The sequence below is a fragment of the Salmo salar genome, chromosome ssa11 (assembly GCF_905237065.1).
Source record: "Salmo salar chromosome ssa11, Ssal_v3.1, whole genome shotgun sequence".
In the NCBI taxonomy this organism is placed as follows: domain Eukaryota; kingdom Metazoa; phylum Chordata; class Actinopteri; order Salmoniformes; family Salmonidae; genus Salmo; species Salmo salar.
The window spans coordinates 53,606,908-53,621,344 of record NC_059452.1 but is presented as its reverse complement, the minus strand read 5'-3'; the positions used below and the strand labels follow the sequence as shown (position 1 = coordinate 53,621,344).

The window sequence follows — 14,437 nt, the reverse complement described above, 5'->3', positions numbered from 1 at the left end:
TGTGTTTGAAATTCACTGCTCCACTGAGGGACCTTACGGATAATTGTATGTGTGGGGTACAGAGATGAGCTAGTCATTCATTTTGCACACACAGAGTCCATGCAACGTATTATGTGACTTGTTAAGTACATTTTTTTTACTCCTGAACTTATTTAGGCTTGACATAACAAAGGGGTTGAATACTTATTGACTCAAGATATTTCAGCTTTTAATTTATAATTAATTAGTAAAAATTCAGAAAAAAACATAATTCTATTTTGATATTATGGGATGTTGTGTTTAGGCCAGTGACAAACAATCTCAATGTAATCCATTTTAAATTCAGGCTGTAACAACAGCAAAATGTGGAAAAAAGTCAAGTTAACCAAATACTGTATCCACCCAGACGATCTGCATTGACCCTTTCTGCACAAACTCTTTAGACTTATCACATAAACTGCTGTTACTGTCTATTATCTATCCTTTACCCCTACCTACAGTATACTGCTGTTACTGTCTATTATCTATCCTTTACCCCTACCTACAGTATACTGCTGGTACTGTCTATTATCCATCCTTTACCCCTACATACAGTATACTGCTGTTACTGTCTATTATCTATCCTTTACCCCTACCTACAGTATACTGCTGTTACTGTCTATTATCTATCCTTTACCCCTACCTACAGTATACTGCTGTTACTGTCTATTATCTATCCTCAGTGTTCAATGAAAAATTGACATATTTCAGTGTTCAACCAAACTGTATATTCCTAAACGAGTGAGATAATCAAGGGGAAATACTGACATATTTCAGAGTTCAACCAAACTTTAAGCTCGTAACCAGCAGTTACTTCCTACCTGTAGTTGATGGGTGACCAGGATAATACTCTTCCCCTTCAGGGTCTTCTTGATACACTCCTCAAAGATGTGTTTCCCTACGTGGGCGTCCACCGCAGACAGAGGGTCGTCCAGCAGGATGATGTCGTTGTTGGAGTAGACGGCTCTGGCCAGACTGACCCTCTGCTTCTGACCACCAGACAGGTTCAGGCCTCGCTCACCTATCTACAGAACCAGCAGAACAACCCAGTCAGTACAGAACCAGCAGAACAACCCAGTCAGTACAGAACAGGTTCAGACATCACTCACCTATCTACAGAACCAGCAGAACAACCCAGTCAGTACAGAACAGGTTCAGCCCTCGCTCACCTATCTACAGAACCAGCAGTACAACCCAGTCAGTACAGAACAGGTTCAGACATCACTCACCTATCTACAGAACCAGCAGAACAACCCAGTCAGTACAGAACCAGCAGTACAACCCAGTCAGTACAGAACCAGCAGTAGTACCCAGTCAGTACAGAACAGGTTCAGACATCACTCACCTATCTACAGAACCAGCAGTACAACCCAGTCAGTACAGAACCAGCAGTACAACCCAGTCAGTACAGAACCAGCAGAACAACCCAGTCAGTACAGAAACAGCAGAACAACCCAGTCAGTACAGAACAGGTTCAGACATCACTCACCTATCTACAGAACCAGCAGAACAACCCAGTCAGTACAGAACCAGCAGAACAACCCAGTCAGTACAGAACAGGTTCAGGCCTCACTCACCTATCTACAGGACATCATCTATAATAGAGTTAGACAAGCTCTCCTATCTACAGAGAAAACCCAGTCGGTAGCGTCCAGGTTCGGGCCCTGTTCATCTATCTACAGAGAAAACCCAGTCGGTAGCGTCCAGGTTCGGGCCCTGTTCATCTATCTACAGAGAAAACCCAGTCGGTAGCGTCCAGGTTCGGGCCCTGTTCATCTATCTACAGAGAAAACCCAGTCGGTAGCGTCCAGGTTCGGGCCCTGTTCATCTTTCTACAGAGAAAACCCAGTCGGTAGCGTCCAGGTTCGGGCCCTGTTCATCGATCTAGAGAGAAAACCCAGTCGGTAGCGTCCAGGTTCGGGCCCTGTTCATCTATCTACAGAGAAAACCCAGTCGGTAGCGTCCAGGTTCGGGCCCTGTTCATCTATCTAGAGAGAAAACCCAGTCGGTAGCGTCCAGGTTCGGGCCCTGTTCATCTATCTAGAGAGAAAACCCAGTCGGTAGCGTCCAGGGTCGGGCCCTGTTCACCTATCTACAGAGAAAACCCAGTCGGTAGCGTCCAGGTTCGGGCCCTGTTCACCTATCTACAGAGAAAACCCAGTCGGTAGCGTCCAGGTTCGGGCCCTGTTCACCTATCTACAGAGAAAACCCAGTCGGTAGCGTCCAGGTTCGGGCCCTGTTTTCCTATCTACAGAGAAAACCCAGTCGGTAGCATCCAGGTTCGGGCCCTGTTCACCTATCTACAGAGAAAACCCAGTCGGTAGCGTCCAGGTTCGGGCCCTGTTCATCTATCTACAGAGAAAACCCAGTCGGTAGCGTCCAGGTTCGGGCCCTGTTATTTGAAAGTCAAAAGACATTCTGAGCTCTAGCATCAAATGAACGACTCAAAACCTGGATATATGTGAGCCCTTACCTCAGTTTTGTCCCCATATGGAAGAATAGCCAGATCTGGTATCAGGCTACAGGCACTGATGACTTTGTCATACCTTTACGAAAGACAAAAAAGGGCAATAATAATGAAGACACTTAATTCAGGAGAACAACATGGGTTATCAGGGATTCATTCAGGAGAACAACATGGGTTATTAGGGATTCATTCAGGAGAACTACATGGGTTATCAGGGATTCATTCATTCAGGAGAACAACATGGGTTATCAGGGATTCATTCATTCAGGAGAACAACATGGGTTATCAGGGATTCATTCAGGAGAACAACATGGGTTATCAGAGATTCATTCAGGAGAACAACATGGGTTATCAGGGATTCATTCAGGAGAACAACATGGGTTATTAGGGATTAATTCAGGAGAACTACATGGGTTATCGGGGATTCATTCAGGAGAACAACATGGGTTATCGGGGATTCATTCAGGAGAACAACATGGGTTATCGGGGATTCATTCATTCAGGAGAACAACATGGGTTATCAGGGATTAATTCATTCAGGAGAACAACATGGGTTATCGGGGATTAATTCATTCAGGAGAACAACATGGGTTATCGGGGATTCATTAATTCAGGAGAACAACATGGGTTATCGGGGATTCATTAATTCAGGAGAACAACATGGGTTATCGGGGATTCATTAATTCAGGAGAACAACATGGGTTATCAGGGATTCATTAATTCAGGAGAACAACATGGGTTATCAGGGATTCATTAATTCAGGAGAACAACATGGGTTATCAGGGATTCATTAATTCAGGAGAACAACATGGGTTATCAGGGATTCATTAATTCAGGAGAACAACATGGGTTATCAGGGATTCATTCAGGAGAACAACATGGGTTATCAGGGATTCATTCAGGAGAACAACATGGGTTATCAGGGATTCATTCAGGAGAACAACATGGGTTATCAGGGATTCATTCATTCAGGAGAACAACATGGGTTATGAGGGATTCATTCAGGTGAACAACATGGGTAATCAGGGATTCATTCAGGAGAACAACATGGGTTATCAGGGATTCATTCAGGAGAACAACATGGATTAAGATACTAAAACAGCTGATAATCCTGTGGAATTGCTGAGGTGCAATGTCATGGATAGTGTACCATCTACCTAGATGTACTACAATAGGACATACAGTATGTATCTGGCCAGGGATAGGCTGGGCTGGATCAGGCTCCATGGGGTAAATCGAGGACAGACTTCCTCTAGAGTTACTGATTGGCCTCTGTTCTATTCCTGACAAGAGCTCTGCCAATCGTTCACCTGATGACATAACACACACATGGTCATGTGGTAGTCTGAAGCAGAACAGGTCCAGCCACTCTACCTACCATAAACCACTGTCACCAAGAGATACTGCTGCAGGGAAGCTTGTTAAAGAAGGGAGTTTGTTAGACCAATGAAAAGATCCTTAGATGACCATAACATCGTTATTGTCATGGAACGCCATCTACTCTGGGTGAACCCAGTTACAGATTCTGTACATAATGTATTGATATTCAGGAGTCAAGGAGAACAGACTATAGTAAGATTACCTGGCTGGGTAAAACAGGTAAACAGACCATAGTAACATTACCTGGCCAGGTAAAACAGGTAAACAGACCATAGTAACATTACCTGGCCAGGTAAAACAGGTGAACAGACCATAGTAACATAACCTGGCCAGGTAAAGTAAAGGAGAACAGACCATAGTAACATTACCTGGCAGGTAAAGTAAAGGAGAACAGACCATAGTAACGTTACCTGGCCAGGTAAAGTAAAGGAGAACAGACCATAGTAACATTACCTGGCCAGGTAAAGTAAAGGAGAACAGACCATAGTAACATTACCTGGCAGGTAAAGTAAAGGAGAACAGACCATAGTAACGTTACCTGGCCAGGTAAAGTAAAGGAGAACAGACCATAGTAACCTTACCTGGCAGGTAAAATAAAGGAGAACAGACCATAGTAAAATTACCTGGCAGGTAAAACAGGTGAACAGACCATTGTAACATTACCTGGCCAGGTAAAGTAAAGGAGAACAGACCATAGTAACATTACCTGGCCAGGTAAAGTAAAGGAGAACAGACCATAGTAACATTACCTGGCAGGTAAAGTAAAGGAGAACAGACCAAAGTAACATTACCTGGCCAGGTAAAGTAAAGGAGAACAGACCATAGTAACATACCTGGCAGGTAAAGTAAAGGAGAACAGACCATTGTAACATTACCTGGCAGGTAAAGTAAAGGAGAACAGACTATAGTAACATTACCTGGCCAGGTAAAGTAAAGGAGAACAGACTATAGTAACATTAACTGGCAGGTAAAGAAAAGGAGAACAGAACATAGTAACATTACCTGGCCAGGTAAAGTAAAGGAGAACAGACCATAGTAACATTACCTGGCAGGTAAAGTAAAGGAGAACAGACCATAGTAATGTTACCTGCCCAGGTAAAGTAAAGGAGAACAGACCATAGTAACATACCTGGCAGGTAAAATAAAGGAGAACAGACCATAGTAACATTACCTGGCAGGTAAAACAGGTGAACAGACCATAGTAACATTACCTGGCCAGGTAAAGTAAAGGAGAACAGACCATAGTAATATAACCTGGCAAGGTAAAGTAAAGGAGAACAGACCATAGTAACATTACCTTCCAGGTAAAGTAAAGGAGAATAGACTATAGTAACATTACCTGGCCAGGTAAAGTAAAGGAGAACAGACCATAGTAACATTACCTGGCCAGGTAAAGTAAAGGTGAACAGACTATAGTAACATTACCTGGCCGGTAAAGTAAAGGAGAACAGACCATAGTAACATTACCTGGCTGGTAAAGTAAAGGAGAACAGACCATAGAAACATTACCTGGTCTGGTTGAAGGGTTCCCCCATCAAGATATTGTCTTGGACCGTACCGTGGAAGATCCAGGCCTGCTGTGAAACGTAGGCAAACGCTCCGTCTGCTGTGACTGAACCATGCTGCAGGTGCATCTGGGATGGGGAACATATCATACATCACGCCATGCAACTCAAAACATGATTTTTACAGTTTTTGGAAGAATCTTTGGATGAGGCAACTTGTTTTACGATTTCTGACAATTTTCAGTCATACTGATGCATTTATTCTATGGCGTATGTATTGTTTGTATATTTGAACATTTAACTGATAAAAGGTAACAAACACTTTCAAAGCAAACCTGTTCTAAAATGCTCGATATCAGCGATGTCTTCCCGCGTTGCCACAGATACCAAGCAGGTTTCCCTAAAAAGTCAAACAGTCATCAGAAATCAATCACATCTAACTCTGACCCCTGCTAATCCAATCTAACTCTGACCCCATTTACCCCCATCTAACTCTGACCCCTGCTAATCCCATCTAACTCTGACCCCATTTACCCCATCTAACTCTGACCCCATTTACCCCATCTAACTCTGACCCCTGCTAATCCCATCTAACTCTGACCTCTGCTAATCCCATCTAAATCTGACCCCTGCTAATCCCATCTAACTCTGACCCCTGCTAATCCCATCTAACTCTGACCTCTGCTAATCCCATCTAAATCTGACCCCTGCTTACCTCCATCTAACTCTGACCCCTGCTAATCCCCATCTAACTCTGACCCCTGCTAATCCCCATCTAACTCTGACCCCTGCTAATCCCCATCTAACTCTGACCCCTGCTAATCCCCATCTAACTCTGACCCCTGTTTACCCCCATTTAACTCTGACCCCTGCTAATCCCATCTAACTATGACCCCTGCTAATCCCTTCTAACTCTGACCCCTGCTTACCCCATCTAACTCTGACCCCTGCTAATCCCATCTAATTCTGACCCCTGCTTACCCCATCTACCTCTGACCCCTGCTAATCCCATCTAACTCTGACCCCTGTTTACCTCCATCTACCTCTGACCCCTGTTAATCCCATCTAACTCTGACCCCTGCTTAACCCCATCTAACTCTGACCCCTGCTTACCCCATCTCACTCTGATCCCTGTTTACCCCCATCTAACTCTGATCCCTGTTTACCCCCATCTAACTCTGATCCCTGCTTACCCCCCATCTAACTCTGACCCCTGCTAATCCCATCTAAATCTGACCCCTGTTAATCCCATCTAACTCTGACCCCTTCTTACCCCCATCTAACTCTGACCCCTGCTTAACCTATTGAACTCTGACCCCTGCTTAGCTCCATCTAACTCCAGATATCTCTGGTAACTTTCCCAGATTTCCCAGATATCCTGCTGATTCCCTCATGATTCTGGGAATCTTCCAACTGGGACGAATGAAAAACCTGAGCATGTTGGAAGATTGACTGAAATGTTGCTACCCTAAACCCAAGCTAACCCAGACGCTACTCAACCCATCTACTCCAATCAAAAGCCCTATCTAACACAATCAACAGCCCTATCTAACCCAATCAACAGCCCTATCTAACCCAGACCCTACTCACCCCATCTAACCCAATCAACAGCCCTATCTAACCCAATCAAAAGCCCTATGTAACCCAATCAGAAGCCCTATCTAACCCAATCAAAGCCCTATCTAACCCAATCAAAGCCCTATCTAACCCAATCAACAGCCCGATCTAACCCAATCAAAAGCCCTATCTAACCCCATCTAACCCAATCAAAAGCCCTATCTAACCCAGACCCCACTCACCCTATCAAACCCAATCAAAAGCCCTATCTAACCCAATCAACAGCCCTATCTAACCCAATCAAAAGCCCTATCTAACCCAGACCCCACTCACCCTATCTAACCCAGACCCTACTCACCCTATCAAACCCAATCAAAAGCCCTATCTAACCCAATCAGAAGCCCTATCTAACCCAATCAGAAGCCCTATCTAACCCTATCTAACCCAATCAACAGCCCTATCTAACCCAGACCCTATCTACCCCAATCAGAAGCCCTATCTAACCCAATCAAAAGCCCTATCTAACCCAATCAAAAGCCCTATCTAACCCTATCTAACCCAATCAGAAGCCCTATCTAACCCAATCAACAGCCATATCTAACCCAATCAAAGCCCTATCTAACCCAATCAAAGCCCTATCTAACCCAATCAAAGCCCTATCTAACCCCATCTAACCCAGACCCTACTCACCCTATCAAACCCAATCAAAAGCCCTATCTAACCCAATCAGAAGCCCTATCTAACCCAATCAGAAGCCCTATCTAACCCTATCTAACCCAATCAACAGCCCTATCTAACCCAGACCCTATCTACCCCAATCAGAAGCCCTATCTAACCCAATCAAAAGCCCTATCTAACCCAATCAAAAGCCCTATCTAACCCTATCTAACCCAATCAGAAGCCCTATCTAACCCAATCAACAGCCATATCTAACCCAATCAAAGCCCTATCTAACCCAATCAAAGCCCTATCTAACCCAATCAAAGCCCTATCTAACCCCATCTAACCCAATCAGAAGCCCTATCTAACCCAATCAAAGCTCAATCTAACCCAATCAAAGCCCTATGTAAACCCATCTAACCCAATCAAAAGCCCTATCTAACCAGATCTAACCCAATCAGATGCCCTATCTAACCAAATCAAAGCCCTATCTAACCCAATCAAAAGCCCCATATAACCCAATCAAAAGCCCTATCTAACCCAATCAACAGCCCTATCTAACCCAATCAACAGCCCTGTCTAACCCAATCAACAGTCCTGTCTAACCCAATCAAAAGCCCTATCTAACCCCATCTAACCCAATCAGAAGCCCTATCTAACCCCATCTAACCCAATCAGAAGCCCTATCTAACCCAATCAACAGCCCTATCTAACCCAATCAAAAGCCCTATCTAACCCAATCAAAGCCCTATCTAACCCAATCAAAGCCCTATCTAACACCATCTAACCCAATCAGAAGCCCTATCTAACCCAATCAAAGCCCTATCTAACCCAATCAAAGCCCAATCTAACCCCATCTAACCCAATCAGAAGCCCTATCTAACCCAATCAAAGCCCTATCTAACCCAATCAAAGCCCAATCTAACCCCATCTAACCCAATCAACAGCCCTATCTAACCCAATCAACAGCCCTATCTAACCCAGACCCTATCTAACCCAATCAACAGCCCTATCTAACCCAGACCCTATCTAACCCAATCAACAGCCCTATCTAACCCAATCAACAGCCCTATCTAACCCAATCAACAGCCCTATCTAACCCAATCAAAAGCCCTATCTAACCCAGACCCTATCTAACCCAATCAACAGCCCTATCTAACCCAGACCCTATCTAACCCAATCAACAGCCCTATCTAACCCAATCAACAGCCCTATCTAACCCAATCAAAAGCCCTATCTAACCCAGATCCTACTCACCCTATCTAACCCAATCAACATCCCTATCTAACCCAATCAGAAGCCCTATCTAACCCAATCAGAAGCCCTATCTAACCCAATCAACAGCCCTATCTAACCCAATCAACAGCCCTATCTAACCCAGACCCTATCTAACCCAATCAACAGCCCTATCTAACCCAATCAACAGCCCTATCTAACCCAATCAACAGCCCTATCTAACCCAGACCCTATCTAACCCAATCAACAGCCCTATCTAACCCAGACCCTATCTAACCCAATCAACAGCCCTATCTAACCCAATCAACAGCCCTATCTAACCCAATCAACAGCCCTATCTAACCCAATCAAAAGCCCTATCTAACCCAATCAAAAGCCCTATCTAACCCAGATCCTACTCACCCTATCTAACCCAATCAACAGCCCTATCTAACCCAATCAACAGCCCTATCTAACCCAATCAGAAGCCCTATCTAACCCAATCAACAGTCCTATCTAACCCAATCAACAGCCCTATCTAACCCAATCAACCACCCTATCTAACCCCATCTAACCCAATCAGAAGCCCTATCTAACCCAGACCCTACTCACCCAATCAGAAGCCCTATTTAACCCAGTCCCTATCTAACCCAGTCCCTTTCTAACCCAGTCCCTTTCTAACCCAGTCCCTTTCTAACCCAATCTAACCCAATCAGAAGCCCTATTTAACCCAGTCCCTATCTATCCCAGTCCCTATCTAACCCAATCCCTATCTAACCCAATCCCTATCTAACCCAATCAGAAGCCCTATCTAACCCAGTCCCTATCTAACCCAGTCCCTATCTAACCCAGACCCTATCTAACCCAGTCCCTATCTAACCCAATCAGAAGCCCTATCTAACCCAGTCCCTATCTAACCCAATCAACAGCCCTATCTAACCCAGACCCTATCTAACCCAGTCCCTATCTAACCCAATCCCTACCAGCAACTACCTTAGGCAGGTTAAAGGAGATGTTTCTCAGGGTGGGCTTGGCCTCGTTCTGGCCCGGTGTGTGAGTCCCGTTCTGGCGCTGTGGTTCCACCTAGTGTCTGGTACCATAGTGGTTGTCTGTCCTTCAGGCCTGGTCCAGGTGAATGTAGCCTTCTCCATGACCAGGGCCGAGGTGGACCCATGTCTCTGGACCAGGTACGACTCTGGGTTCTGAGTCATCAGCAGTTTCTACACACACACAGAGTGGACACGCACACACACATGCATACACAACCCCCCCCACACACACACACAGAGTGGACACACACACGCACACACACAACCCCCCCACACACACACACTCCCACATACACACCCAACCCCCCCACACACACACACACAAATAATCACAATGTAAACATGAACATTTACACACATACAAAGTATACAAACCCAAACGCAGTAAAACACACAGAGCTTATCTTCATGTTACAAAGAGACTGATAACAGAAATGCTACGACACATGAGCTTCATGATATACAGGAAGTGGATGAAGTTGATGATTGACAGTGTTTTAAGGAGAGGAGAGGAGTCTCACCTTTAGCCGGGCTAGCGATACTTGTCCCTCAGCAATGGCTTTGACAGAGAACGGCAGCAAACCCAGTGTCACGTTCCTCGTATTCTCCCTCATCGGAAGATATGTCGAAATCACTCGATGACCAATACGCAGCGGGTTGACTGTTCCACATCATATTTATTATAGATGGAAACGACAAAACAAAATAAACACGCAAAGGAGACAGTTTCACAGGTGAAACGAAACACAGTGCAAAATACAATTACCCACAAATACCAAACACAAACACACCCCACTATATGGGACTCTCAATCAAAGGCAGATAGACAACACCTGCCTTCAACTGAGAGTCCCAACCCCAATTAACCAAACAGACATACACTCACTAGACTCCACATAGAAATACCTAACCTAGAACCTAACCCAACACTCACAACCCCACTATACCATAACCAAACATAACTCTGCCACGTCCTGACCAAATATAATGCAAAAATACCTAAGTATATGGTCAGGACGTGACATTACCCCCCCCTAAAGGTGCATACACTGAATGCACCAAACCAACAGAAAAAAAAAAAAAAACCCCACACAATTAACCCCCTAACTAAAGGGAGGGAAGGGAGGGTGGCTGCCGTCAACGACGGCACAGTGCTACACCCCCCCCTCCCCAACCCACCTATATTGGAGGTGGCTCCGGTTCTGGCCTACTGTCCAACAGACCGTAGACAGACCTGTTGGGCTTAGGACAGTAGGCAGACTTCTTTGGTTCTGGTTCGTGGGCCGACTCCTTCGGTCCCAGGCCGTAAGCAGACTCCTTCGGTTCTGGGTTGTAGGCAGAATCATCACAGTCATAGTTAATCAACTTTACTTTAGAATTGTGACCAGACTCACCCGGTTCTGGGTCACAGGCAGCTCCCCTCAGTCCCGGGTCGCAAGCTGTTGTCGGATACTCTGGTCCGCACACCGGTGTCGGATCCTCTGGGCCGCACCCCGGTGTCGGATCCTCTGGGCTGTACACCGGTGTCGGATACTCTGGGCCGCACCCTGGCGTCCCTGGCTGCGCCCGGCTGGCGGGCGACCCTGGCTGCGCCCGGCTGGCGGGCGTCCCTGGCGGCTCCGACGGCACTGACCCAGGATTCACCAGGCTGGGGAGACATGATGGATGCCTGGCCCTGGGCACAGGCACAGGACTCACCAGGCTGGGGAGACATGACAGAGGCCTGGCCCTAGGCGTAGGCACAGGACTCACTGGGCTGGCGGGCGTCCCTGGCCACTCTGGCAGTTCAGGGCAGTCTGGCCACTCCGGCAGTTCAGGGCAGTCTGGCCACTCCGGCAGTTCAGGGCAGTCTGGCCACTCCGGCAGTTCAGCGCAGTCTGACCTCTCTGGCGACTGTTGACTGGCGGGCAGCTCTGACGACTGTTGACTGGCGGGCAGCTCTGACGACTGTTGACTGGCGGGCAGCTCTGACGACTGTTGACTGGCGGGCAGCTCTGACGACTGTTGACTGGCGGGCAGCTCTGACTGCTCTGGACAGGTGAGACCCACTGGAGGCCTAGTCCTGGGAGGTGGCACAGGACGGACCAGGATGGGGAGACCCACTGGAGGCTTGGTCCTCGGAGGTGGCACAGGATGGACCAGGATGGGGAGACCCACTGGAGGCCTGGTCCTGCGAGGTGGCACAGGATGGACCAGGATGGGGAGACCCACTGGAGGCCTGGTCCGAGGAGGAGGCACAGGATAAACCGGGCTGTGGGGGAGCACTGGAGTTCTGGTACGGACACTCTTTACCCACACTCCAGGCTGAATGCCCACTTTGGCCCGGCACGGGTGGAGAGCAGGCATTGAGCGAACTGGACCCTCCCAGCGCTCTGGAGACACAGTGCGCAACGCCGGCGCAGGATAACCTGGACCGAGGAGGCGCACTGGAGACCAGACGCGCTGAGCTGGCACCATCCGCCCTGGCTCGATGCCTGCACTCGCATAGCACTTGTGGGGGGCTGGTATGTAGCGCACCGGGCTTTGAACGCGCACTGGGGACACCGTGCGCTCCACAGCATAACACGGTGTCTTACCAGTACCACGCTGCTTCCGGTAAGCACGGGGAGTTAGCTTAGGTCTACCACCTGACTCCGCCAATCTCCCCGTGTGCCCCCCCCCAAAAAAATTGTGGGGCTGCCTCCCGTGTCCGTTGCGCTCCCTCTCCTCATACCAGCGCCTCTCAGCTCTCGCCGCCTCGATCTCCCACTGCGGGCGGCGATAATCCCCAGCTTGAGCCCATGGTCCTTTCCCATCCAGGATTTCCTCCCAAGTCCATGACTCCAGATAGCTTTTCTCCTTGTGCCTCTCCTTGTGCTGCTCCTTCCTCTGCTGCTTGGTCCCTTGTTGGTGGGTAATTCTGTCACGTTCCTCGTATTCTCCCTCATCGGAAGATATGTCGAAATCACTCGATGACCAATACGCAGCGAGTTGACTGTTCCACATCATATTTATTATAGATGGAAACGACAAAACAAAATAAACACGCAAAGGAGACAGTTTCACAGGTGAAATGAAACACAGTGCAAAATACAATTACCCACAAATACCAAACACAAACACACCCCACTATATGGGACTCTCAATCAAAGGCAGATAGACAACACCTGCCTTCAACTGAGTCCCAACCCCAATTAACCAAACAGACATACACTCACTAGACTCCACATAGAAATACCTAACCTAGAACCTAACCCAACACTCACAACCCCACTATACCATAACCAAACATAACTCTGCCACGTCCTGACCAAATATAATACAAAAATACCTAAGTATATGGTCAGGACGTGACACCCAGGGAGAACCGCATGGAGTTAAAGATGGCGATGATGGTAAAAGCCTGGTAAAAACAAGATGGTGATTATGGTAACAGCCTGGTAAAAACAAGATGGAGATTATGGTAACAGCCTGGTAAAAACAAGATGGTGAGGATGGTAACAGCCTGGTAAAAGAAGATGGCGATTATGGTAAACAGCCTGGTAAAAACAAGATGGTGAGGATGGTAACAGCCTGGTAAAAACAAGATGGTGAGGATGGTAACAGCCTGGTAAAAACAAGATGGCGATTATGGTAACAGCCTGGTAAAAACAAGATGGAGAGCATGGTAACAGCCTGGTAAAAACAAGATGGAGAGGATGGTAACAGCCTGGTAAAAACAAGATGGAGAGCATGGTAACAGCCTGGTAAAAACAAGATGGCGAGGATGGTAACAGCCTGGTAAAAACAAGATGGATGTCACGACTTCTACTGAAGTTGATGCCCCTCCTTGTTCGAGTGGTGTTCGGCGGTCGACGTCACCGGCCTTCTAGCCACCATTGATCAGTTTTTCATTTTCCATTGGTTTTGTCTGGTCTCTTTACACACCTGTTTCATATCCCAGTAATTATATGTTGTGTATTTAACCCTCTGATTCCCCTCATTTCTCTGTCGGTGATTGTTTGTTTGTTATGTACGTGTTGTTTCTATATCGGTGTGCGACGGGTTATTGTTTTAACCGGATTCTTTTCTACGTTGGTTTTGGAAATAAATATTTTTAAACCACTCTGTTTTCTCCTGCGCCTGACTTCCCTGCCACCTACATACACGGACTATGACAGAATCACCGACGAATTTTTTGAAGTCAGCAGGAGAAGAGATCCCGGACAGGGAGTTGGAGGAGCGCATCCAGAAGAATGCAGAAAGACTATTACATCTATGCGCTGCTATGGATCGCGCTGTTCAGCTGATGGACCGCTTAGAGAGACGGGAGATTCAGCCAGCGCCTCCACCAGCCCAACCGGGGTCGATCCAAAACACCCCTGGTCAACCTGAACCGGGTGGTATCCGTCTAGCCATGCCTCGGGGTTAAGACGGAAGTACTGCCAACTGCCGGGGTTTCCTGCTCCAATTAGAACTTTCTCTGGCCACGGTCCACCCTGTCCCATCAGACCGAGAGAAGATTTTCGCCCTCGTCTCGTGCCTCACCGGGAGAGCCCTGGAATGGGCCAGCGCTATGGTTGAAGGAGGAGATACGGCGTTGGACCGATATGAGGAGTTCATCTGCC

At 47.1% G+C, this 14,437-nt stretch overlaps 1 pseudogene; it reads right to left on the bottom strand.

Moving 5' to 3' along the window:
- LOC106562802 (ATP-binding cassette sub-family C member 12-like) overlaps window positions 1–14,437 on the bottom strand; it is an 88,665-nt pseudogene that overhangs the window by 22,316 nt on the left and 51,912 nt on the right.